Source organism: Musca autumnalis, unplaced genomic scaffold (genome assembly GCF_047663935.1).
Source record: "Musca autumnalis isolate F117 unplaced genomic scaffold, ASM4766393v1 scaffold_4, whole genome shotgun sequence".
Taxonomy (NCBI): domain Eukaryota; kingdom Metazoa; phylum Arthropoda; class Insecta; order Diptera; family Muscidae; genus Musca; species Musca autumnalis.
The window spans coordinates 159,245,469-159,272,743 of NW_027411977.1; the positions used below are offsets into that span (position 1 = coordinate 159,245,469).

Genomic DNA, 27,275 nt, shown 5'->3' on the forward strand with positions numbered 1-27,275 from the left:
AACAAGGCCGTGCTGATGCCTATTATTGTTGTTGACGTTTTTTTTATTGTTGGACTGCAGAATTTTACATCTTTGTGTTTATTTCAGCTTGAGTCCATATTTTGTTGTAATTCAATTGTTCGAATAACAACAAAATATTTTAAAGTGGATATGAAATTGATTAGTGGCGGGCGAAGGGTAGGGAATACTATAGTTTCAGTTGTCACCAAACAACTTCATCAGTTCCCTTATTTTCTTATTTATTTCTTTTAATAAATTAAGCAATAAAAAATGTATTCCCCTTAGGCTTCCGAAATTAGAGCGCACAACAGGCCTATACTGGCTTAAGTGTATGCCCCATACGGGCATGTGGCGATTCTTATATTCGTCCCTCTTTTCAACCTAACCTAACCTAACCTAAGGCGACAAATATATATTTTATTATTTTTCCTTTTGTGCTTTGCAATTTTACAGTGAGTGTCAAAATACTCGGGTCTGGTTTGTTTTCTTTGTCCCGTAAGGCGACAAAAATGTATTTTGTTAATTTGTCTTTTTGCACTATTTATTTTTCTTTTTGTCCCGTAAGATGACAAAGGCGACAAAAATGTTTTTTATTAAGTTGAATTTTTGCACTTTTTTTCTATTTGTCCCGTAAGATGACAAAAATATTTTTTATATTGTCTCTTTGCACTTTTTATTTTTTTGTCCCGTAAGGTAACAGAAATATAATGTTATTAATTTGCTTACAATTTTTACTTTCTTTACTCCCCAGAGTTGTCAACTTCGGACGCCACAGTGTTGAAGCAAGGGAATGGTAATATATACCTAGCATCAATTTACCTGCCGTTCGACTCGCCGACATTACCACCTTCGTCGGAGCTACAGCAACTGGTGAGGAAAATCAAGCAAACAGGTAACGAAGTACTAGTAGGTAGCGATGCTAACTCTCACCACATTTCGTGGGGTAGTACTAATACTAACAAGAGGGGTCAAGCCCTTCTAGAATTTTTGAATAGTAACGACCTGATAACCCTTAACATAGGAAATACACCAACCTTTGTTAACAGAGTTAGGGAGGAAGTATTAGATGTAAAAAAATTCGGAAAACAAGTTAAAGATAGACTAGGGCAAGAAGTTGAGGTTTGCCTAAACAAAGCAGATATAGATGGAAATGTCAGTAAACTAACAGAGACTCTAGTAAGGTCTTTCGAAGAAAGTGGTCCACTTCGAGAGGGGAAATCTGCCTACGAAAAACCCTGGATGACAGTGGAAATTCGTAACAAAGGCAAAGAGGTCCGAAGACTTTACAATAGGGCAAAACGTAAAAAAGCAGCTGTATTCTGGGACAGCTACCAAACAAAACTAAAAGAATACAACAAAATGACAAGAAACACCAAACGGAACTCCTGGAAGCTTTTTTTGTGAACAGGTAGATAGCGTGAATGACGTCTCTAAAATTAAAAAGTTTCTAAACTCACTCACAACCCGAGCTTATGGTCGATGAGACGGGTAAAAAGATGGAAACAACCGAGGAAACTCTTAGCCTTCTGATGAGAACGCACTTCCCGTCGAGTATTACGGCACACACAGTGTCACCGATGGAGATAGCTTATGCATCAGAAGAAGCACCAAAAATCAACAACTTGATGATTAAAGAAGCAATAATGAGCTTCTCACCATACAAAGCAGCGGGACCAGACCAGATTTTCCCAGCCTTACTTCAAAGGGAAGTGGACTACAGTCGACTCCGCTTTACTGTAAGTCGCTTTACTGGAAAATATCGGATAACTGTAATTGAGTTTCTGCACCTTCAAAATTTTTAGGTCAATTTCTCACATTTTACTCCGCATTACTGGAACTCCGCATAATTGAAAATATCGGATAACTGAAATGATCTTTGAAGTCAATTATTGCAATTTCTATTGCAATTTCTATTGAAATTCCCTACGGGGAACCTGTAACCCCTATAGGGCGCGTCCCCAGGTGGCGGATAGGGGAATGCTTCCCAGATATGGGTGGTAAGACGGAAATCAAATACGTCTCGTGGACCAACAGGTGGCTGAGTCTGTCTTCAGGTGAAGCGGCAGCAAACAGCGTCTGAACTCCATGAGGAGCGGCTGAAAAATGGATGGAAAACTATAAACCCTTCAGAAGGCAACGGGAAACCACTGAAGTAATTTTCCCTTGAAAACCATACAATATGAACAACACAAACCAAAACACACGGCCCTCAGTCTCCGGCCAAACGAGGGTGCTAAGAATCCCCGGAGGTAAAAACAACCAAAAACTAAACATTGGAACGTGGAACGTCCGAAGTTTATACGAAGTCGGTAAATTAAACAACACAATCAATGAAATGAATCGACTTAATATTGATATACTAGGTGTGAGTGAAACCTGGTGGACAGAATGCGGCGATTTTCAGTCCCAAAATGTAGTAGTATATCACTCAGGAAACATGGAAGGGATACACAGGAGAGGTGTAGGCATTATTGTCAAAAGAAACATTGCAGACTGTGTAATTGGATCTATCCCAATGTCTGAAAGGACTATGATGATAAAAATATCAGCAAAACCCTTGAATTTAAATATAATCCAAGTATATGCCCCTACATGTGATGGAAATAATGACGAGGTTGAACATTTCTATGAAGAAATAAGTCAATTATTAAACATGACGAAATCACATGAAATAACAATAGTTCAAGGCGACTTCAATGCCAAAGTGGGGAATGATGAAGTAAATGGTATAACTGGAAGATATGGACTTGGCGAAAGAAATGAGAGAGGAGACAGGTTAATTCAATTTTGTCAAGAGTTTAAGATGACCATCACCAATACAACATTTCGATTACATCCCAGAAGGCTTTATACATGGAGATCACCATTAGATAGCAGAAGGAATATCATTCGAAATCAAATTGACTACATTTTGATTAACAGCCGATTTAGATCTTGTGTGACCAAATGCTCAACGTACCCAGGAGCTGATGTACCATCCGACCACAATCTGCTGATGCTGAATATACGGTTGAAAATTGCACGAATTAAAAAAGGGAAGAAAAAATATAACAAGATAAATACTGAGATACTCAATAACCCATCAACCAGGAACGAAGTGAAGGTGCAAATGAATAATAAACTCGAAGCTATCGATACAAACAATGTAGAAAATATATGGAATAATATCAAGGACACGATGTACGAAATAACAAAAAATTATCTTGGAAAATGTACGAGAAGAACACAGCAAGAATGGATGAACGACGAAATTATGGAGCTTCGTGTGGAACGAAGGAAATATAAAAACGTTGACTACGAACGTTACTGGGAAATCAACAAGGAAATCCGTACCGCTACCAGAGCAGCAAAAAAATGCACTACTAAATCAAAAATGTAGAGAAATTGAATATCTGCAAAACATTCATGACGATTATAACCTACATAAAAAACTAAAAGAATCCGCAGGAGTGTATAGGAAGGCATCACCAGCAGTACTAACGGATGACAACAACCAGCCCATTTTCGAGACATCACACATAAAGGATCAATGGAAAAACTATATTGAACAATTATTCACTGACGACCAACGATCAAGATATGACCAGGACATAAATACTTTTATAACAGGAAATCCAATCACTAAATCCGAAGTGGAATATGCGATTCAATCACTAAAGGACAAGAAATCAACCGGACCTGATGAAATTCCTTCTGAAATCTTAAAACTTATAGATGAAGACAACATATCACTCATTGTACAACTTTTCAATCATGTGTATGATACTGGTCAATATCCAAACGATTGGTTGAACTCAACTTTCATTGCGATACCGAAGAAATCGAACGCAAAAAAGTGTTCTGACTACAGGCTTATTAGCCTTATGTGCCACATATTAAAAATGTTTTTGAGAATAATTCACAAAAGAATATACGCCAAATGTGAAAGCGCTATGGGAGAGTCACAGTTCGGCTTCAAGGAAGGTATGGGTACCAGAGAAGCCCTATTATCCCTTCAAGTACTGGTACAGAAATGCCGGGAAGTCCAAAAAGATGTTTATATATGTTTCATCGATTATGCAAAGGCATTTGATACCGTCCAACACGACAAATTAATCGATATACTGAGGGGAATAGAAATACCGGAAAAAGAGATCAGATGCATACGAAATTTATACTGGCACCAAAAGGCAAGAATTGAAGTAAATGGAGATCTGACAGATGAAATTCCCATATCAAAAGGAGTCAGGCAAGGGTGCATATTATCCCCGCTCCTCTTTAATATATACTCCCAAAAAATATTTCAAGAGTCAATTGAAGGCGAACGGATCGGGATAAGAGTTCTGGGTAAAATTATAAATAACATACGTTACGCTGATGATACCATAATTATTGCTAGCAGTATAACTGGACTACAACAGCTCCTAGACAAGCTCACTCTCGTAAGCGAAAAATATGGCATCAAAATAAATATAAAAAAGACAAAATACATGGTTGTAAGTCGAAAAGATGTAAGTTCTGAAACGCCACTAATTATTAAGAACGAAAATATCGAACGTGTAAAATCTTTTATATACCTTGGCGTTTTAATTAACGATCAATGGAACATATCAAACGAAATTAAGCGTCGAGTGGAGATGGCCAGAAACGCCTTTTTTAAATACAAAAACACACTTACCAACCACGAAATAAGTCTCGCAACCAAGATTAGATTTGTAAAATGCTATATTTGGTCTATATTACTATATGCTGTAGAAACTTGGACCATCAAAAGTGCAGATCAAAAAAAAATTGAAGCTTTTGAAATATGGGTCTATCGAAGAATTCTAAAGGTGCCCTATACATCGCACACTTCAAACCAAGAAATTCTAAGACGAATGCATCTCGACAGACAACTCTTCCACACTGTGAAATCAAGAAAAACCGCATACCTTGGACACTTGATGAGGAATGATAAATACAAGTTTATGCAATGTATTATTAAATGTACCATAGAAGGACAACGACCAAGAGGCAGAAGAGAGATATACTGGCTAAGTAACATCCAAGAGTGGACAGGATACAGATGTGAAACAAATCTGCTACATGCTGCTAAAAACCGAGAGCTGTCAATAATTTCATAATATAAAATATTAAAACATATTCAAATGTAATACTATAACATTGTATGGTCGCTTAATATCCGAAAAACGGATCCGCAAATAAAGAAGAAGATTGAAATTACTCCGCTTTACTGAAAAAACAAATATTGCCATCTATTTTTCAATAACTCGATAATGCCATCTAGTTTACATAATAACAACTGCTCAATTTCATTAGAAGAAAAGATAATGACGGAACATGTAATAATTGATATCGATTATTCACATTTAGATAACTTGATTTTTCTAATTCCTGTTTCTTGGATAAGTGAAACAAAAACAAAATAATCAAAAACATTAAAGGAACATTCTATTCAATTTTTTCAAAGAAATCAGACATGTCCAGTAAATATAAGTGTTTGTCTTTTAAAGAAAAGATGGCAATTTTAGAAAAACTGAAATCAGGTGTTCCTAGAAGAGTCGAATTGTAAAAAATAAACAAAGTATCACCAATATAATGGATCAAAACAGAAATGTTTTAATGAAACGACAAAGGACAGGATCGCATAAAAATGTTGAAGATGCTTTACTAATTTGGTTTAAAGATATGCGATCAAAACAGGCCACAATAACTGGGCCATTGTTGTTGGAGAAAGCAAATGATTTTGCAAAAAAGTTCAATGTGGATTTTAAACCATCGAACGGTTTGCTCGAACGGTGGAAGAAGCGCGAAAATATTCATTTCCAAAACATTCATGGTGAAAAAAGTTCCGCTGATACCGAAGAAGCTAAAAATTGGGTAGACAAAATTCTCCCAAAATACCTTGCAGAATATTCAGCTGACAACATATATAATGCTGACGAGTCAGCATTCTACAAACTTGTTCCAAGTGGAACCTTAGCCCATAGGAATGAAGCACCATCAGGACAAAAGATGTCTGAAGATAGAGTAACAGTTTTGTTCATAACGAATTCAACTGGCAATGACAAACAAATTTATTGTGTAGGAAAATCCAAAAGACCAAGATGTTTTAGGAACAACACAATTCCAGTAAATTATTATTCTAAATCCAAAAAGATATGGACAAAATGTTTAAAGAAAATCATAAGAAAATTGCTCTTTTTGTTGACAACGCATCGTGTCACCAAATAATGGATGATGTAGTTTTAAGTAATATAACTATAATTTTTTTTCCACCAAATATAACTTCCCTAATTCAACCTCTTGACCAATGAATAATACGATCTTTTAAATCGCACTACCGAAAACGGTTAGTTTCTAAGCAAATCTTGCATTTAGAATGTGGTCTACCCCCACAAGATTTTTCAAAAAAAATTGATTTGTTAGAAGCCCTAAATATGATCAAATTGTCATGGAATAGCGTTACGTCAGAATGTATTGCAAATTGTTTCAAAAAAGCTGGATTTTCTCTGACTGAAGTCTCAGATACAAACCAAGACATTGAAATTATGGATGATGAATTTGGAATTGATATGGACGAACTTATTACTGCAGATGAAAATGAGCCCTGTTGTGAAAGCTTGAGTGATGATTGCATTGTAGAGTATATAACAATGAATACAACAGAAAATAATGAAGAAGATGCTCATGAAAATATTGAAATTGAAGAAAACATATCGGCAAAACATAGTTTAAGAGAAGCTTTTGCTGCCATAAATGTTTTAATTGATAATTTTCGAGATAATCCTGAGGCACGACAAAAGATGCACGACCTTGAAAACGTAATGTGTCAATTAAATATAAAACGGATGACACAGAAAAATATAGAAGATTATTTCCAATGTAACAAATAAGTTATTTTTCCTATAATATATTTTACATTCTAAAAGACTGAATTCCAAATATATTATTTTTAAGTTTGTTTTTATTTTTACTTAAATGAAAAGACTGAAGTTCTTTTAAGTTATGTATCAAAATATTTTTGTCATTGTTAGGCAGAATGTCTATTAATTTAATTTTATATGATCTCTTCGCAAATAAAATTTGTTTAACATAATAAAAATGTGTTTGTGTCTTTTTTTCTAATTTTTACAAAGGGTATACGATTGGATTGCGGAATTTTTTTTATTTATGTATGCGAAATTCGGATAACTGAAAAAATGTTCAATTATGCGAAGTTCGGATAACTGGAAAATTTTTCAGTTATCCGAACTCCGCTTAAGCGCAAACTTCTGATAACTGAAACAAATATGCTAATTTTTGTCCGTTTCAGTAAAGCGGAGTCGACTGTATATTTCGTCCAATCTGGTCGAGATTTTCAATGCTTGCTTGGCCTGGCAAGAGGCAAGGGTAGTATTCATTCCCAAGCCCGGCAAGCCAAGTTATGCAATACCAAAATCTTATCGTCCGATAAGTTTAACTTCATTCTTACTCAAAACAATGGAACGGACGGTCGACACCATGATAAAGAGTAACATCCCTAACGATATGCTCAAGTACAAACAACATGCATACGTAAAAGGTAGATCAGAGAGAACCTTCGAGATGAAGTTGTATACTCTCGCAGTTTGCATTGACATCGAAGGAGCGTTCAACAACTTCAGCACCGAAACGCTAATCCACTCCTTAGACGAGTTTCAGGTAAACCGGGCCTTGAGGCACTGGGTAGACCACATGCTAAGGAATAGATGGATAAGCTGTGCGCTACAAGACGTAACAAAAAGAGACAAAGTTGGTCAGGGGACGCCACAGGGAGGAATACTATCATCTCTCCTATGGGTTACCACCATAAATAGTCTACTAAGGATCTTAACCGACGAAGGATTTGAACCCATCTGCTATGCAGACGACGTTATAATACTCCCTAGGGGAAAGAATCCAAATATACCCTGTAGAAGGGCCGAAACGGCTCTAAAAATAGCATACAACTGGCCTAGACCGAGAGGTCTAAATGTCAACCCGAAAAAAAGAATTATGTCTATTCACTAGGACAACGAAAATAGGAGCTTACGAAGAACCCGTTTTCCTAGATAAGATGATAAACATTTCTCCAACAATTATGTACCTGGAAGTAATTCTAGACAGGAAACTTAAATGGAGAGACCATATTCAGGAAAGGGTTATAAAGCCCACAGATGTTGGTCAACCTGCAGAAGAGCTATAGGCTCAAAATGGGGTTTCAATCCTAGGATGACACACTGGTTATACAGAAGCGTAATTAGACCGATTCTAACTTACGCTTCTGTGGTATGGTGGACAGCTACGGACAAGAAATGCAACGTAAAAGTACTGCAAAAAGTCCAAAGAACGTGCTGCTTAAGTATTAGAGGGGCAATGAGGTCTACACCAACTAGGGCTTTAGAGACAATTTTTTTTGTCCACCCAATAGAAATTCAGGTAAGGTATGAGGCAGCCATCGCAGCTATAAGACTTAAGTCGATGAGCGAGTGGATCGTAAGAGACCACCAAACATACCACCAAAGCATATTACAGGTTACAACGGGTGAGTCAATAGATCATATTGTATCAGACCGTATACCTGAAACAATTGAATCCGCCTTGTGTGAAATTTTAATACCAGACAGGGACATGTGGATCGATGGAAACCTGGAACGGATGCCAACTGGAAGCTGTGGTTTCACAGATGGGAGCGTTCTAGGGGGGAGAACGGGTCTGGGTCTATATATCGAAGACCAGGAAACTAGAATCTCCCTTCGACTGCCGGATCATAATACGATCCTACAGGCCGAAATCCGAGCGATCACAGAGTGTCTGAACTGGTTTAAAGCTAACACAAGGCCAATCACTGTGAACATCCTAACGGACAGTAAAGCAGCAATTAAAGCAATAACAAGCAAGACGGTGAAATCAAAAACTGTCCTGCAGTGTAAAAAATCAATCAACGACTAGTCCCACCATGGTTCTGTTAACATTATATGGGTACCAGGACACAAAGGGATTAGGGGCCAACTCCTTGGCAAGGCAAGCCAGAGAGCAAGCTACGATAAGCCTAGATAATGCTAATCCTTTGAAAGCGGCGCGTCTAGAGTTAAAAGCATGGGCAGAAAACGCCCATACATCCCTCTGGAATACTGAAGAGAAAGGGAAAAATACAAAAATCCTCTGGGGAAACCCAGACGAGGATAAAACAAAGGAACTCCTTCAAATGAGTAAAAACTACATTAGTAGACTGACAGGCATCCTTACAGGACACCTAGGGCTACAAGCACACCTGCACAACATCGGTTGTGCAGAAAGCAGCGAATGCAGAGCATGCGGAGAGGACGACGAAACGTTGGAACACTATCTCTGTCATTGCCCAGCCTTCGCGACGCTAAGAAACCAATTTCTAGGAAATAACACTATACCAGAACTCCACCAAATTATGGCAAGCGAGTTCAAAAACTTAAGATATTATGTCAATGGCACAGAATTTCTTAACTGATAAATTTATTTTCTTTTAATAAATTAAGCAATAAAAAATTTATTCCCCTTAGGCTTCCGAAATTAGAGCGCACCACAGGCCTATACTGGCTTAAGTGTATGCCCCATACGGGCATGTGGCGATTCTTATATTCGTCCCTCTTTTCAACCTAACCTAACCTAAGGCGACAAATATATATTTTATTATTTTTCCTTTTGTGCTTTGCAATTTTACAGTGAGTGTCAAAATACTCGGGTCTGGTTTGTTTTCTTTGTCCCGTAAGGCGACAAAAATGTATTTTGTTAGTTTGTCTTTTTGCACTACTTATTTTTCTTTTTGTCCCGTAAGATGACAAAGGCAACAAAAATGTTTTTTATTAATTTGACTTTTTGCACTTTTTTTTCTATATGTCCCGTAAGATGACAAAAATATTTTTTATATTGTCTCTTTGCACTTTTTATTTTTTTGTCCCGTAAGGTAAGAGAAATATAATGTTATTAATTTGCTTACAATTTTTACTTTGTCTCGTAGGATGGCAAAACTATTTTTTTAGATTGACTTTTTGCACTTTTGTTCTTTTTCCCGTAAGGCAACAAAAACAAAAATATAATTTTTATTAATTTGTTTTCCCTTGTTGGGCGCCAATTAACGAAAGAATGTGTTGTGGTAGGTGTTGTCCAACCTCTTTATTTGAGTTCTCTTATCAAACTAAACTAATTTAATCTAAACAGACATTTAATAAAGACTACATTTATTGCTGACACTGCGCCTCGTGTGGAGTGTTGTGTTGCATTATGTTGGATGATGCAATGCTGATACTGCTACTCGTGTGGAGTATAGCATTGCATTCTGTTGGATATTGACAAACAATTATTATATCTTTCGCTGACATTGCAGTCAGCGTATTATCATCGTTCACTATAGTCCGTCGGTAATATTAGGGTGAGACGATGGAGACTGTGTTAACTTATATATCTCCAATATTTTGGAAAATTTAACATGGCTGAAGCCAAGGTTTACCCTTTTAGAACACGCGATTTGTGATTGTATATTATATAAATTAAATATTTTTGGATAAAATGAAATGTTTTTGGACGTGGCAAAAAATATTGGCCTTAAAAGATAATTTGCATGGAAGCTGTGGCTATATTTACGTTAAAAAATGGGTAACAATGGGTTGAAGCCAACATGTCTTTTTTTGTTTTCTCTCGATTTGTGAGTAAACCACACTTCTCTCGATTTTCCTGTCAAAGTAAAAATAGAAGAAAGCTAAATAAGGATCAACTCACTAATGTATTGCTTTTCAAAATTTGAACTGCTTCTACCATTAAATGATGCTGACATTTTGAAGCCAGATTTGCAGTGTTTTTTGAAATTTTCTGCTAATTTCATTCCGCAAACAGGTTTTTCAAAAAATCATATATAGGATTGTAGTACTTGCGATTCTGAGTCATTTGATATGTATATTGTGAATGTAGTCTGCACAGCTTCATAGAAATCTGCAGCCAAAAGCGGAAATTTTGTGCGAACATTTTTCTAAAAATCATATTTTTCAGGTCTAATACAGTCGACTCCGCTTTACTGTAAGTCGCTTTATTGGAAAATATCGGATAACTGTAATTGAGTTTCTGCACCTTTAAATTTTTAGGTCAATTTCTCACATTTTACTCCGCATTACTGGAACTCCGCATAACTGAAAATATCGGATAACTGAAATGATCTTTGAAGTCAATTATTGCAATTTCTATTTTTCAATAACTCGATAATGCCATCTAGTTTACATAATAACAACTGCTCAAATTCATTAGAAGAAAAGATAATGACGGAACATGTAATAATTGATATCGATTATTCACATTTAGATAACTTGATTTTTCTAATTCCTGTTTCTTGGATAAGTGAAACAAAAACAAAATAATCAAAAACATTAAAGGAACATTCTATTCAATTTTTTCAAAGAAATCAGACATGTCCAGTAAATATAAGTGTTTGTCTTTTAAAGAAAAGATGGCAATTTTAGAAAAACTGAAATCAGGTGTTCCTCGAAGAGTCGAATTGTAAAACATAAACAAAGTATCACCAATATAATGGATCAAAACAGAAATGTTTTAATGAAACGACAAAGGACAGGATCGCATAAAAATGTTGAAGATGCTTTACTAATTTGGTTTAAATATATGCGATCAAAACAGGCCACAATAACTTGGCCATTGTTGTTGGAGAAAGCAAATGATTTTGCAAAAAAGTTCAATGTGGATTTTAAACCATCGAACGGTTGGCTCGAATGGTGGAAGAAGCGCGAAAATATTCATTTCAAAAACATTCATGGTGAAAAAAGTTCCGCTGATACCGAAGAAGCTAAAAATTGGGTAGACAAAATTCTCCCAAAATACCTTGCAGAATATTCAGCTGACAACATATATAATGCTGACGAGTCAGCATTCTACAAACTTGTTCCAAGTGGAACCTTAGCTAACAGGAATGAAGCACCATCAGGACAAAAGATGTCTAAAGATAGAGTAACAGTTTTGTTCATAACGAATTCAACTGGCAATGACAAACAATGGGATTACCAAAGCAGGACTATAGGAAAAGTTTGGGGTTTCAATTAACTGACATAATTTCGCATATACATTTATCTAATGAAGTTCGATATATATACCAGTTACCAAGCTTTGCCTTCGTCTGCCACAAAAACAACATCCTAATACACCTGAAGATCGGATTTACCACCCGTGAAACGTAGTGTAATGGTTGGATGCGTGGGACTTCGGTAGACTCCTAATTTTTCAATGTATCTCTAAAGGCCTAACAGCTCAACTCGAAAGAGAATTAATTAAATATCACTATAAATGGCCTTCGCCTTAATAAGGCAAAAATAAAAAATAATTTCAGCATGAGCCAGGCTGGGATTCGAACCTGGGTCTCCGACAACTGAGTGTCAAGGTTGCCGGCGTCTTAGCGTTCTAAGTCACCATCAACTTGTCAAAACTTTAGTAGACAATAATTGATGATCAAAAAATAAAATCTTCTGATATAGAAGAGCAATTACTAATGATGTAGGAATAAAACTTACCATAGTATTTGTGAACATTGAAAAATGGGATTACCAAAGCAGGACTATAGGAAAAGTTTGGGGTTTCAATTAACTGACATAATTTCGCATATACATTTATCTAATGAAGTTCGATATATATACCAGTTACCAAGCTTTGCCTTCGTCTGCCACAAAAACAACATCCTAATACACCTGAAGATCGGATTTACCACCCGTGAAACGTAGTGTAATGGTTGGATGCGTGGGACTTCGGTAGACTCCTAATTTTTCAATGTATCTCTAAAGGCCTAACAGCTCAACTCGAAAGAGAATTAATTAAATATCACTATAAATGGCCTTCGCCTTAATAAGGCAAAAATAAAAAATAATTTCAGCATGAGCCAGGCTGGGATTCGAACCTGGGTCTCCGACAACTGAGTGTCAAGGTTGCCGGCGTCTTAGCGTTCTAAGTCACCATCAACTTGTCAAAACTTTAGTAGACAATAATTGATGATCAAAAAATAAAATCTTCTGATATAGAAGAGCAATTACTAATGATGTAGGAATAAAACTTACCATAGTATTTGTGAACATTGAAAAATGGGATTACCAAAGCAGGACTATAGGAAAAGTTTGGGGTTTCAATTAACTGACATAATTTCGCATATACATTTATCTAATGAAGTTCGATATATATACCAGTTACCAAGCTTTGCCTTCGTCTGCCACAAAAACAACATCCTAATACACCTGAAGATCGGATTTACCACCCGTGAAACGTAGTGTAATGGTTGGATGCGTGGGACTTCGGTAGACTCCTAATTTTTCAATGTATCTCTAAAGGCCTAACAGCTCAACTCGAAAGAGAATTAATTAAATACAAACAAATTTATTGTGTAGGAAAATCCAAAAGACCAAGATGTTTTAGGAACAACACAATTCCAGTAAATTATTATTCTAAATCCAAAAAGATATGGACAAAATGTTTAAAGAAAATCATAAGAAAATTGCTCTTTTTGTTGACAACGCATCGTGTCACCACATAATGGATGATGTAGTTTTAAGTAATATAACTATAATTTTTTTTCCACCAAATATAACTTCCCTAATTCAACCTCTTGACCAATGAATAATACGATCTTTTAAATCGCACTACCGAAAACGGTTAGTTTCTAAGCAAATCTTGCATTTAGAATGTGGTCTACCCCCACAAGATTTTTCAAAAAAAATTGATTTGTTAGAAGCCGTAAATATGATCAAATTGTCATGGAATAGCGTTACGTCAGAATGTATTGCAAATTGTTTCAAAAAAGCTGGATTTTCTCTGACTGAAGTCTCAGATACAAACCAAGACATTGAAATTATGGATGATGAATTTGGAATTGATATGGACGAACTTATTACTGCAGATGAAAATGAGCCCTGTTGTGAAAGCTTGAGTGATGATTGCATTGTAGAGTATATAACAATGAATACAACAGAAAATAATGAAGAAGATGCTCATATTGAAATTGAAGAAAACATATCGGCAAAACATAGTTTAAGAGAAGCTTTTGCTGCCATAAATGTTTTAATTGATAATTTTCGAGATAATCCTGAGGCACGACAAAAGATGCACGACCTTGAAAACGTAATGTGTCAATTAAATATAAAACGGATGACACAGAAAAATATAGAAGATTATTTCCAATGTAACAAATAAGTTATTTTTCCTATAATATATTTTACATTCTAAAAGACTGAATTCCAAATATATTATTTTTAAGTTTGTTTTTATTTTTACTTAAATGAAAAGACTGAAGTTCCTTTAAGTTATGTATCAAAATATTTTTGTCATTGTTAGACAGAATGTCTATTAATTTAATTTTATATGATCTCTTCACAAATAAAATTTGTTTAACATAATAAAAATGTGTTTGTGTCTTTTTTTCTAATTATTACAAAGGGTATACGATTGGATTGCGGAATTTTTTTATTTATGTATGCGAAATTCGGATAACTGAAAAAATGTTCACTTATGCGAAGTTCGGATAACTGGAAAATTTTTCAGTTATCCGAACTCCGCTTAAGCGCAAACTTCGGATAACTGAAACAAATATGCTAATTTTTGTCCGTTTCAGTAAAGCGGAGTCGACTGTATTTGCAATTGTCTCTAGAATACCTCGTACTCCATTGCACATTTTAGTTTTTTTACGTTCCGGATCCAATAAATCATTCCTCGTGAAATCTACTAAAACGCGAGTTACAAGAAATTCCAAAGTAGAAAAATCACCTAAAATTATTTTTGAAAATATCGCGTATTTTATCGCGTTTTCTGCGGATCGTTTCCACTGCAATGATAAAACTAGTGCATCTTCGTTTTAACTGCAACAGAGATTTGAAAACTTCACTGATAAGGAAGCTACAGTCATTTTATCCCAAAAAATAGTGTGTGATGCTACATCCACGGTTCTTTATTGATCGCCTTGAAATAGATATATATCGATGTCGATTTTCATGGTGGACACTGTATGATCATTGCGCAAATTTATCGATATTTTATAGGTTTTTTAATGCTAAGATGCCGCCAATGCTACATCTTAGCCTCCAAATTAAATTTCACCAAAGCATATTACAGGTTACAACGGGTGAGTCAATAGATCATATTGTATCAGACCGTATACCTGAAACAATTGAATCCGCCTTGTGTGAAATTTTAATACCAGACAGGGACATGTGAATCGATGGAACCCTGGAACGGATGCCAACTGGAAGCTGTGGTTTCACAGATGGGACCGTTCTAGGGGGGAGAACGGGTCTGGGTCTATATATCGAAGACCAGGAAACTAGAATCTACCTTCGACTGCCGGATCATAATACGATCCTACAGGCCGAAATCCGAGCGATCACAGAGTGTCTGAACTGGTTTAAAGCTAACACAAGGCCAATCACTGTGCCTTAGGCTTCCGAAATTAGAGCGCACCACAGGCCTATACTGGCTTAAATGTATGCCCCATACGGGCATGTGGCGATTCTTATATTCGTCCCTCTTTTCAACCTAACCTAACCTAAGGCGACAAATATATATTTTATTATTTTTCCTTTTGTGCTTTGCAATTTTACAGTGAGTGTCAAAATACTCGGGTCTGGTTTGTTTTCTTTGTCCCGTAAGGCGACAAAAATGTATTTTGTTAGTTTGTCTTTTTGCACTATTTATTTTTCTTTTTGTACCGTAAGATGACAAAGGCGACAAAAATGTTTTTTATTAATTTGACTTTTTGCACTTTTTTTTCTATTTGTCCCGTAAGATGACAAAAATATTTTTTATATTGTCTCTTTGCACTTTTTATTTTTTTGTCCCTTAAGGTAAGAGAAATATAATGTTATTAATTTGCTTACAATTTTTACTTTGTCTCGTAGGATGGCAAAACTATTTTTTTAGATTGACTTTTTGCACTTTTGTTCTTTTTCCCGTAAGGCAACAAAAACAAAAATATAATTTTTATTAATTTGTTTTCCCTTGTTGGGCGCCAATTAACGAAAGAATGTGTTGTGGTAGGTGTTGTCCAACCTCTTTATTTGAGTTCTCTTATCAAACTAAACTAATTTAATCTAAACAGACATTTAATAAAGACTACATTTATTGCTGACACTGCGCCTCGTGTGGAGTGTTGTGTTGCATTCTGTTGGATATTGACAAACAATTATTATATCTTTCGCTGACATTGCAGTCAGCGTATTATGATCGTTCACTATAGTCCGTCGGTAATATTAGGGTGAGACGATGGAGACTGTGTTAACTTATATATCTCCAATATTTTGGAAAATTTAACATGGCTGAAGCCAAGGTTTACCCCTTTTAGAACACGCGATTTGTGATTGTATATTATACAAATTAAATATTTTTGGATAAAATTAAATGTTTTTGGACGTGGCAAAAAATATTGGCCTTAAAAGATAATTTGCATGGAAGCTGTGGCTATATTTACGTTAAAAAATGGGTAACAATGGGTTGAAGCCAACATGTCTTTTTTGCTTTCTCTCGATTTGTGAGTAAACCACACTTCTCTCGATTTTCCTGTCAAAGTAAAAGTAGAAGAAAGCTAAATAAGGATCATCTCACTAATGTATTGCTTTTCAAAATTTGAACTGCTTCTACCATTAAATGATGCTGACATTTTGAAGCCAGATTTGCAGTGTTTTTTGAAATTTTCTGCTAATTTCATTCCGCAAACAGGTTTTTCAAAAAATCATATATAGGATTGTAGTACTTGCGATTCTGAGTTATTTGATATGTATATTGTGAATGTAGTCTGCACAGCTTCATAGAAATCTGCAGCCAAAAGCGGAAATTTTGTGCGAACATTTTTCTAAAAATCATATTTTTCAGGTCTAATACAGTCGACTCCGCTTTACTGTAAGTCGCTTTACTGGAAAATATCGGATAACTGTAATTGAGTTTCTGCACCTTTAAATTTTTAGGTCAATTTCTCACATTTTACTCCGCATTACTGGAACTCCGCATAACTGAAAATATCGGATAACTGAAATGATCTTTGAAGTCAATTATTGCAATTTCTATTGAAATTACTCCGCTTTACTGAAAAAACAAATATTGCCATCTATTTTTCAATAACTCGATAATGCCATCTAGTTTACATAATAACAACTGCTCAAATTCATTAGAAGTAAAGATAATGACGGAACATGTAATAATTGATATCGATTATTCACATTTAGATAACTTGATTTTTTTAATTCCTGTTTCTTGGATAAGTGAAACAAAAACAAAATAATCAAAAACATTAAAGGAACATTCTATTCAATTTTTTCAAAGAAATCAGACATGTCCAGTAAATATAAGTGTTTGTCTTTTAAAGAAAAGATGGCAATTTTAGAAAAACTGAAATCAGGTGTTCCTAGAAGAGTCGAATTGTAAAACATAAACAAAGTATCACCAATATAATGGATCAAAACAGAAATGTTTTAATGAAACGACAAAGGACAGGATCGCATAAAAATGTTGAAGATGCTTTACTAATTTGGTTTAAAGATATGCGATCAAAACAGGCCACAATAACTGGGCCATTGTTGTTGGAGAAAGCAAATGATTTTGCAAAAAAGTTCAATGTGGATTTTAAATCATCGAACGGTTGGCTCGAACGGTGGAAGAAGCGCGAAAATATTCATTTCAAAAACATTCATGGTGAAAAAAGTTCCGCTGATACCGAAGAAGCTAAAAATTGGGTAGACAAAATTCTCCCAAAATACCTTGCAGAATATTCAGCTGACAACATATATAATGCTGACGAGTCAGCATTCTACAAACTTGTTCCAAGTGGAACCTTAGCCCATAGGAATGAAGCACCATCAGGACAAAAGATGTCTAAAGATAGAGTAACAGTTTTGTTCATAACGAATTCAACTGGCAATGACAAACAAATTTATTGTGTAGGAAAATCCAAAAGACCAAGATGTTTTAGGAACAACACAATTCCAGTAAATTATTATTCTAAATCCAAAAAGATATGGACAAAATGTTTAAAGAAAATCATAAGAAAATTGCTCTTTTTGTTGACAACGCATCGTGTCCCCAAATAATGGATGATGTAGTTTTAAGTAATATAACTATAATTTTTTTTCCACCAAATATAACTTCCCTAATTCAACCTCTTGACCAATGAATAATACGATCTTTTAAATCGCACTACCGAAAACGGTTAGTTTCTAAGCAAATCTTGCATTTAGAATGTGGTCTACCCCCACAAGATTTTTCAAAAAAAATTGATTTGTTAGAAGCCCTAAATATGATCAAATTGTCATGGAATAGCGTTACGTCAGAATGTATTGCAAATTGTTTCAAAAAAGCTGGATTTTCTCTGACTGAAGTCTCAGATACAAACCAAGACATTTAAATTATGGATGATGAATTTGGAATTGATATGGACGAACTTATTACTGCAGATGAAAATGAGCCCTGTTGTGAAAGCTTGAGTGATGATTGCATTGTAGAGTATATAACAATGAATACAACAGAAAATAATGAAGAAGATGCTCATGAAAATATTGAAATTGAAGAAAACATATCGGCAAAACATAGTTTAAGAGAAGCTTTTGCTGCCATAAATGTTTTAATTGATAATTTTCGAGATAATCCTGAGGCACGACAAAAGATGCACGACCTTGAAAACGTAATGTGTCAATTAAATATAAAACGGATGACACAGAAAAATATAGAAGATTATTTCCAATGTAACAAATAAGTTATTTTTCCTATAATATATTTTACATTCTAAAAGACTGAATTCCAAATATATTATTTTTAAGTTTGTTTTTATTTTTACTTAAATGAAAAGACTGAAGCTCCTTTATATTATGTATCAAAATATTTTTGTCATTGTTAGACAGAATGTCTATTAATTTAATTTTATATGATCTCTTCACAAATAAAATTTGTTTAACATAATAAAAATGTGTTTGTGTCTTTTTTTCTAATTTTTACAAAGGGTATACGATTGGATTGCGGAATTTTTTTATTTATGTATGCGAAATTCGGGTAACTGGAAAATTGTTTAGTTATCCGAACTCCGCTTAAGCGCAAACTTCGGATAACTGAAACAAATATCCTAATTTTTGTCCGTTTCAGTAAAGCGGAGTCGACTGTATTTGCAATTGTCTCTAGAATACCTCGTACTCCATTGCACATTTTAGTTTTTTTACGTTCCGGATCCAATAAATCATTCCTCGTGAAAATTCATCTACTAAAACGCGAGTTACAAGAAATTCCAAAGTAGAAAAATCACCTAAAATTATTTTTGAAAATATCGCGTATTTTATCGCGTTTTCTGCGGATCGTTTCCACTGCAATGATAAAACTAGTGCAGCATCTTCGTTTTAGCTGCAACAGAGATTTGAAAACTTCACTGATAAGGAAGCTACAGTCATTTTATCCCAAAAAATAGTGTGTGATGCTACATCCACGGTTCTTTATTGATCGCCTTGAAATAGATATATATCGATGTCGATTTTCATGGTGGACACTGAAATCGGATGCGGACAAAAATTGTATGCACTTTGCGCAAATTAGCGATAGTTTATAGGTTTTTTAATGCTAAGATGCAGCCGATGCTACATCTTAGCCTCCAAATTAAATTTCGAAATATATATGCAAATTAAAAAAATGTGGTCTTGCTGTACATGAGAATCACATGCGGGCAAAATGATTTTGATAACTACGCGATTTACACATATTATTAAATTCATATAAATTAAAATGGGTTATTTGACCTCTATTTCCATTTCAGAAGCCTTAAGATATATCCTCAACAACCCAATTACCCTAATGGTAAAGCTTTAATATGAATGTCAATAAAGCAAAATCCGTCTATTTTATTGGGAGATTTAAGCAAATGAAGGAAGTATTCGTTTAGATTTTTACAATATTTTCTACTACATAATGCACGTAAAAAAATATTTTTTCAAACAAAAAATTATTTTTTTGACCAAAATATGTGCTTGTTTTGGTTGTAACATCGAAACTATAACACCAATCTGTATGATTGTAGTCTCATTTGATTCGCCGTGAAGTTTTGATCCACAACAATTTTTTTATGTAATTTTATGAACACTAAATGGGCCTTAATTTTGGAAAAACGTTGACTTACATTCAATAATTTATCAGTTTTATGTACATTCCGCGAATTCGGTGTAACATTTTGCAGGTATTATGCAATCTACTGGTTGAAGTCACTGCGAGAGAACTTTTTTGTAACAATTGTGCTCATTAAAATAATTAGCGTTTTTATAATATTTTCTATCTTAAAAAGCGAAATAAAACCGCCATAACTTTTGTCCGTAACAACAAAAAATTGGCTCGCGACCAGATTCGTACTGGGAATTTTTTTCTTAACCTACATATGAAAAATCGTTGATGTATCTAATATATAAAAGGCAATGTGTGTATGTTAGTATGTTTGTTTGTTTGTATGTTCCGAATAGACTCAAAAACGGCTGAACAGATTTTCTTGGAAATTTCAGATAATGTACTAGGAACACTTGTGGTGAAAATAGGCTATATATTTTCTTGAATGGTCGTCGCGGAAGTGAAATATCGCGGTCATCCCAAATTATTCAAAAACGAAAAGACTCAAGAACGGCTGAATAGATTTTCTGGAAAATTTCCGATAATGCACTGGGAACACCGGTGGCGAAAATAGGCTATATATTTTCTTGAATGGTCGACGCGGAAGTGAAATATCGCGGTCATCCTAAATTATTCAAAAATGTACTATTTCAGATAGTATACGAAATTTTAGTAAGCGTGACTATAAAATCGCTATAACACTGGCTTCTATATGTGGGATAACGCGGTCAACGCCATATTTTGGAATACAATAAAATCCCGATAACTTGAGATGTCACGATATAGCAATTCCGAAAAATCGATTGGGAAATCTTATAAAATTTTGTATGTGGAGTTTTTAGGTCTGAGAATAGGTCGTAATCTATTTATTTAACCCGCTAAGTGTAGTGACCGGTGGTCCTCCCCACAATTTTTTTAGGAAAACCGCGAAATTCTAGATACTTTTTAATATATTGTTTACAAATTGTTTGCAATGCTATGGTAATTACTGACTTGACCCTGAATGGTCGTCGCGGAAGTGAAATATCGCGGTCTTTCCAAAAGTTTCAAAAATGTATTATTTGAATTAATTAGAACGGTCGTAAGCTGTTTTTATACGACTAAGAGTAGAGACCGGTGGTCCTCCCCAACAATGTTTTTAATAAAATCTGAAATCGCGGTCATCACAAAGCTATCAAAAATGTATTATTTCAATTAATATACATAATTTAAGTAAGCGTGACCCGAGGTTCATGTCCATGATATTTTTGAACGTATTGTTTACAATACTATTGTAATTACCGCCTTGACCCTGAATGGTCTACGCGGAAGTGAAATATAATGGCCATCACAAAATGTTCAAACATTTATTATTTCAGATAATATACATAATTTTGTAAGTGTGCCTAAAAACGCTGAACACTAAACAATAAGTGGGATAGCGCGATCAGCTCCACATTTTGGAATACAGTGAAATCCCGATAACTTGAGATGTCACTAGATCGAAATTCCAGAAAAATGATTGGACATCAGACAAAGTTATTGATATACAATACAATATCATCATTAGAATCAGAATACCGCGATAGTGTCCGATTTTTAAAAATATTACAATTACGGATAAAATCTCAAAATTTAGGAATTGAAACTTCATGAGCATTGATTTCAATCCTTGGAATAGCTAGATAAAGATACATTTTTAAATACAGCAAAATCTCGATAATAACTTCTACAGTTTATAGAAGTAAATTTTTTATGAATTATATAAATTGTGCCATACATATACCGAAGGAACACACATTTCGCTGAGGGGTATTTTACCACTATGGCATATAGAGCGCGAAGAAAAATGTCGTTACGTTCGATCGCGCTGAATGAGGTTAAATCCACCAAAAATAGAGAAAATCAGGCGCCACCGTTCTATGGGAGCTATATCAAAACGAGGACGTATACTGAAAATCTTCTGCAAGACTGTTTACGACACCCCACAGTGGCTTTATCTCCGAACTATCGAAAATCGGGAGGTACTGTTTTATGGGAGATATATCAAAACGTGCACCTATAACGGTTGCATACCGAGCGCAAAAAAAAGGCGTGTCTTTCAGTCGATCCGAATATTTATGCTCTCTTCTTTAAATTATATCAAAACCAGATTACAGCCATTTCGGTGTGATAATGATGTTAAATCCTAAAGAATAGTGAAAATCAGCCGGTGCCGTTCTATGGGAGCTATATCAAAACGTGGACCTATACTGACAATTCTCTGCAGTAATATTTACGATCCCAACCGAGACCAACAATCCAATATATAGCAATGTTAATTGACGTGCACCGATCATTATATGTGGGTCACAAAGTGCTTTAAACTGTCAATTTATGGTGAAGGGTATAATAAAAGAAATTTTATATCTTACATTTGGGGATACCATTACATGGAATTTATGTCAAAACATTGATTTATATTATGAAGTTTCTAGAGGGATGCCTAATTATGGCTGTATCAATGCTGGATAGATAACTAAAGGTTACACGGAGAACCCAAACAACGGGCCAGCAACGCGGACCGGGTCAGCTAGTCTTATATATAAAAGACAATGTGTGTATGTTAGTATGTTCCGAATAGACTCAAAAACGGCTGAATAGATTTTCTTAAAAATTTCAGATAATGTACTGGGAACACCGGTGGTGAAAATAGGCTATATATTTTTTTGAATGGTCGTCGCGGAAGTGAAATATCGCGGTCATCCCAAATTATTCAAAAATGTATTATTTCAGATAATATACCTAATTTTAGTAAGCGTGACTACAAAACCGCTATAACACTGGCTTCAATATGTGGGATAACGCTGTCAACGCCATATTTTGGAATACAGTAAAATCCCGATAACTTGAGATGTCACTATATAGAAATTCCGAAAAATCGATTGGGAAATCTTATGAAATTTTGTATGTGGAGTTTTTAGGTCTGAGAATAGGTCGTAATCTATTTTTTTATCCCGCTAAGTGTAGTGACCGGTGGTGCACCCCACAATTTTTTTGAGAAAACCGCGAAATTCAAGATACGTTTTAATATATTGTTTACAAATTGTTTGCAATGCTATGGTAATTACAGTCTTGACCCTGAATGGTCGTCGCGGAAGTGAAATATCGCGGTCACCCCAAAAATGTATTATTTCAATTAATTAGAACTGTCGTAAGCTGATTTTTTACGGCTAAGAGTAGCTACCGGTGGTCCTCCCCCCACAATGTTTTTAAGAAAATCTGAAATCTTTGATATTTTTGAACGTATTGTTTACAGATTGTTTTCCCTGAATGATCGCCGTCATCACAATAAATTATTCAAAAATGTACTATTTCAGATAGTATACGAAATTTTAGTAAGCGTGACTATAAAATCGCTATAACACTGGCTTCTATATGTGGGATAACGCGGTCAACGCCATATTTTGGAATACAATAAAATCCCGATAACTTGAGATGTCACGATATAGCAATTCCGAAAAATCGATTGGGAAATCTTATAAAATTTTGTATGTGGAGTTTTTAGGTCTGAGAATAGGTCGTAATCTATTTATTTAACCCGCTAAGTGTAGTGACCGGTGGTCCTCCCCACAATTTTTTTAGGAAAACCGCGAAATTCAAGATACTTTTTAATATATTGTTTACAAATTGTTTGCAATGCTATGGTAATTACTGTCTTGACCCTGAATGGTCGTCGCGGAAGTGAAATATCGCGGTCTTCCCAAAAGTTCCAAAAATGTATTATTTCAATTAATTAGAACGGTCGTAAGCTGATTTTATACGACTAAGAGTAGAGACCGGTGGTCCTCCCCAACAATGTTTTTAATAAAATCTGAAATCGCGGTCATCACAAAGTTATCAAAAATGTATTATTTCAATTAATATACATAATTTAAGTAAGCGTGACACAAAAATGATATAAACACTAGCTTGAACAAGTGGGATAACGCGGTTGTGAGCTATTTTAATACGGCTAAGTGTAGTGACCCGAGGTTCATGTCCATGATATTTTTGAACGTATTGTTTACAATACTATTGTAATTACCGCCTTGACCCTGAATGGTCTACGCGGAAGTTAAATATAATGGCCATCACAAAATGTTCAAACATTTATTATTTCAGATAATATACATAATTTTGTAAGTGTGCCTAAAAACGCTGAACACTAAACAATAAGTGGGATAGCGCGATCAGCTCCACATTTTGGAATACAGTGAAATCCCGATAACTTGAGATGTCACTAGATCGAAATTCCAGAAAAATGATTGGACATCAGACAAAGTTATTGATATACAATACAATATCATCATTAGAATCAGAATACCGCGATAGTGTCCGATTTTTAAAAATATTACAATTGTGGGAAGTGAAACTTCATGAGCATTGATTTCAATCCTTGGAATAGCTAGATAAAGATACATTTTTAAATACAGCAAAATCTCGATAATAACTTCTACAGTTTATAGAAGTAAATTGTTTATGAATTATATAAATTGTGCCATACATATACCGAAGGAACATACATTTCGCTGAGGGGTATTTTACCACTATGGCATATAGAGCGCGAAGAAAAATGTCGTTACGTTCGATCGGGCTGAATGAGGTTAAATCCACCAAAAATAGAGAAAATCAGGCGCCACCGTTCTATGGGAGCTATATCAAAACGAGGACGTATACTGAAAATCCTCTGCAAGACTGTTTACGACCCCCCACAGTGGCTTTATCTCCGAACTATCGAAAATCGGGAGGTACTGTTTTATGGGAGATATATCAAAACGTGCACCTATAACTGTTGCATACCGAGCGCAAATAAAAAGGCGTGTCTTTCGGTCGATCCGAATATTTATGCTCTCTTCTTTAAATTATGTATATCAAAACCAGATTACAGCTATTTCGGTGTGATAATGATGTTAAATCCTAAAGAATAGTGAAAATCAGCCGGTGCCGTTCTATGGGAGCTATATCAAAACGTGGACCTATACTGACAATTCTCTGCAGTAATATTTACGACCCCAACCGAGACCAACAATCCAATATATAGCAATGTTAATTGACGTGCACCGATCATTATATGTGGGTCACAAAGTGGTTTAAACTGTCAATTTATGGTGAAGGGTATAATAAAAGAAATTTTATATCTTACATTTGGGGGATACCATTACATGGAATTTATGTCAAAACATTGATTTATATTATGAAGTTTTTAGAGGGATGCCTAATTATGGCTGTATCAATGCTGGATAGATAACTAAAGGTTACACGGAGAACCCAAACAACGGGCCAGCAACGCGGACCGGGTCAGCTAGTCTTATATATAAAAGACAATGTGTGTATGTTAGTATGTTTGTATGTTCCGAATAGACTCAAAAACGGCTGAATAGATTTTCTTAAAATTTTCAGATAATGTACTGGGAACACCGGTGGTGAAAATAGGCTATATATTTTTTTGAATGGTCGTCGCGGAAGTGAAATATCGCGGTCATCCCAAATTATTCAAAAATGTATTATTTCAGATAATATACCTAATTTTAGTAAGCGTGACTACAAAACCGCTATAACACTGGCTTCAATATGTGGGATAACGCTGTCAACGCCATATTTTGGAATACAGTAAAATCCCGATAACTTGAGATGTCACTATATAGAAATTCCGAAAAATCGATTGGGAAATCTTAAGAAATTTTGTATGTGGAGTTTTTAGGTCTGAGAATAGGTCGTAATCTATTTTTTTATCCCGCTAAGTGTAGTGACCGGTGGTGCACCCCACAATTTTTTTGAGAAAACCGCGAAATTCAAGATACGTTTTAATATATTGTTTACAAATTGTTTGCAATGCTATGGTAATTACAGTCTTGACCCTGAATGGTCGTCGCGGAAGTGAAATATCGCGGTCATCCCAAAAATGTATTATTTCAATTAATTAGAACTGTCGTAAGCTGATTTTTTACGGCTAAGAGTAGTTACCGGTGGTCCTCCCCCCACAATGTTTTTAAGAAAATCTGAAATCTTTGATATTTTTGAACGTATTGTTTACAGATTGTTTTCCCTGAATGATCGCGGTCATCACAATAAATTATTCAAAAATGTACTATTTCAGATAGTATACGAAATTTTAGTAAGCGTGACTATAAAATCGCTATAACACTGGCTTCTATATGTGGGATAACGCGGTCAACGCCATATTTTGGAATACAATAAAATCCCGATAACTTGAGATGTCACGATATAGCAATTCCGAAAAATCGATTGGGAAATCTTATAAAATTTTGTATGTGGAGTTTAGGTCATCACAAAGTTTTCAAAAATGTATTATTTCAATTAATATACATAATTTTAGTAAGCGTGACACAAAAATGATATAAACACTAGCTTGAACAAGTGGGATAGCGCGGTCGTGAGCTATTTTAATACGGCTAAGTGACCGGAGGTTCTCCTTCAATTTTTTTTTTTTTAAATCTGAAGTTTATAGATTGTTTGCAATACTAATGTAATTACTGTCTTGACCCTGAATGGTCCTCGCAGAAGTGAAATATCGCGAAAAGTGAAATATCGCGGTCATCACAACATTTGCAAACATTTATTATTTCAGATAATATACATAATTTTGTAAACGTGCCTAAAAACGCTATAAAGGCTGAACACTAAATAATAGGTGGGATATACATTTTGGAATACAGTAAAATCCCGATAACTTGAGATGTCACAAGATCGAAATTCCAGAAAGATCGATTGGAAATCAGACAAAGTTATTGATATACAATACAATATCATCATTGGAATCAGAATACCGCGATCGTGTTCGATTTTTGAAAATATTATAATTACGGATAAAATCTCAAAATGTGGGAAGTGAAACTTCATGAGCATTGATTTCAATCCTTGGAATAGCTAGATAAAGATACATTTTTTAAATACAGCAGAGTCTCGATAATAACAACTACAATTTATAGAAGTATTTTTTATGAATTATATAAATGTTGCCATACATATCCCGACGGAACATACATTTCGCTGAGGGGTATTTTACCACTATTGCATATAGAGCGCGAAGAAAAAAGGCGTTACGTTCGATCGGGTTGAATGAGGTTAAATCCACCAAAAATAACGAAAATCAGGCGCCACCGTTCTATGGGAGCTATATCAAAACGTAGACCTATACTGACAATTCTCTG

General features: G+C 34.9%; 1 protein-coding gene across 4 annotated transcripts in view; it reads right to left on the bottom strand.

Annotated features, from left to right (window-relative positions):
* Positions 1–10,146, bottom strand: part of LOC141401404 (uncharacterized) — a 155,743-nt gene extending 145,597 nt beyond the window's left edge. For 2 of the 4 annotated variants that reach the window (XM_073981643.1, XM_073981642.1), the window contains exon 1: positions 9,956–10,146. The gene's annotated coding sequence lies outside the window, so the exon portion shown is untranslated. The remainder of the gene's footprint in view (positions 1–9,955) is intronic. The other 2 variants (XM_073981651.1, XM_073981649.1) reach the window with 1 other exon arrangement.
* Positions 10,147–27,275: the final 17,129 nt, after the last annotated feature.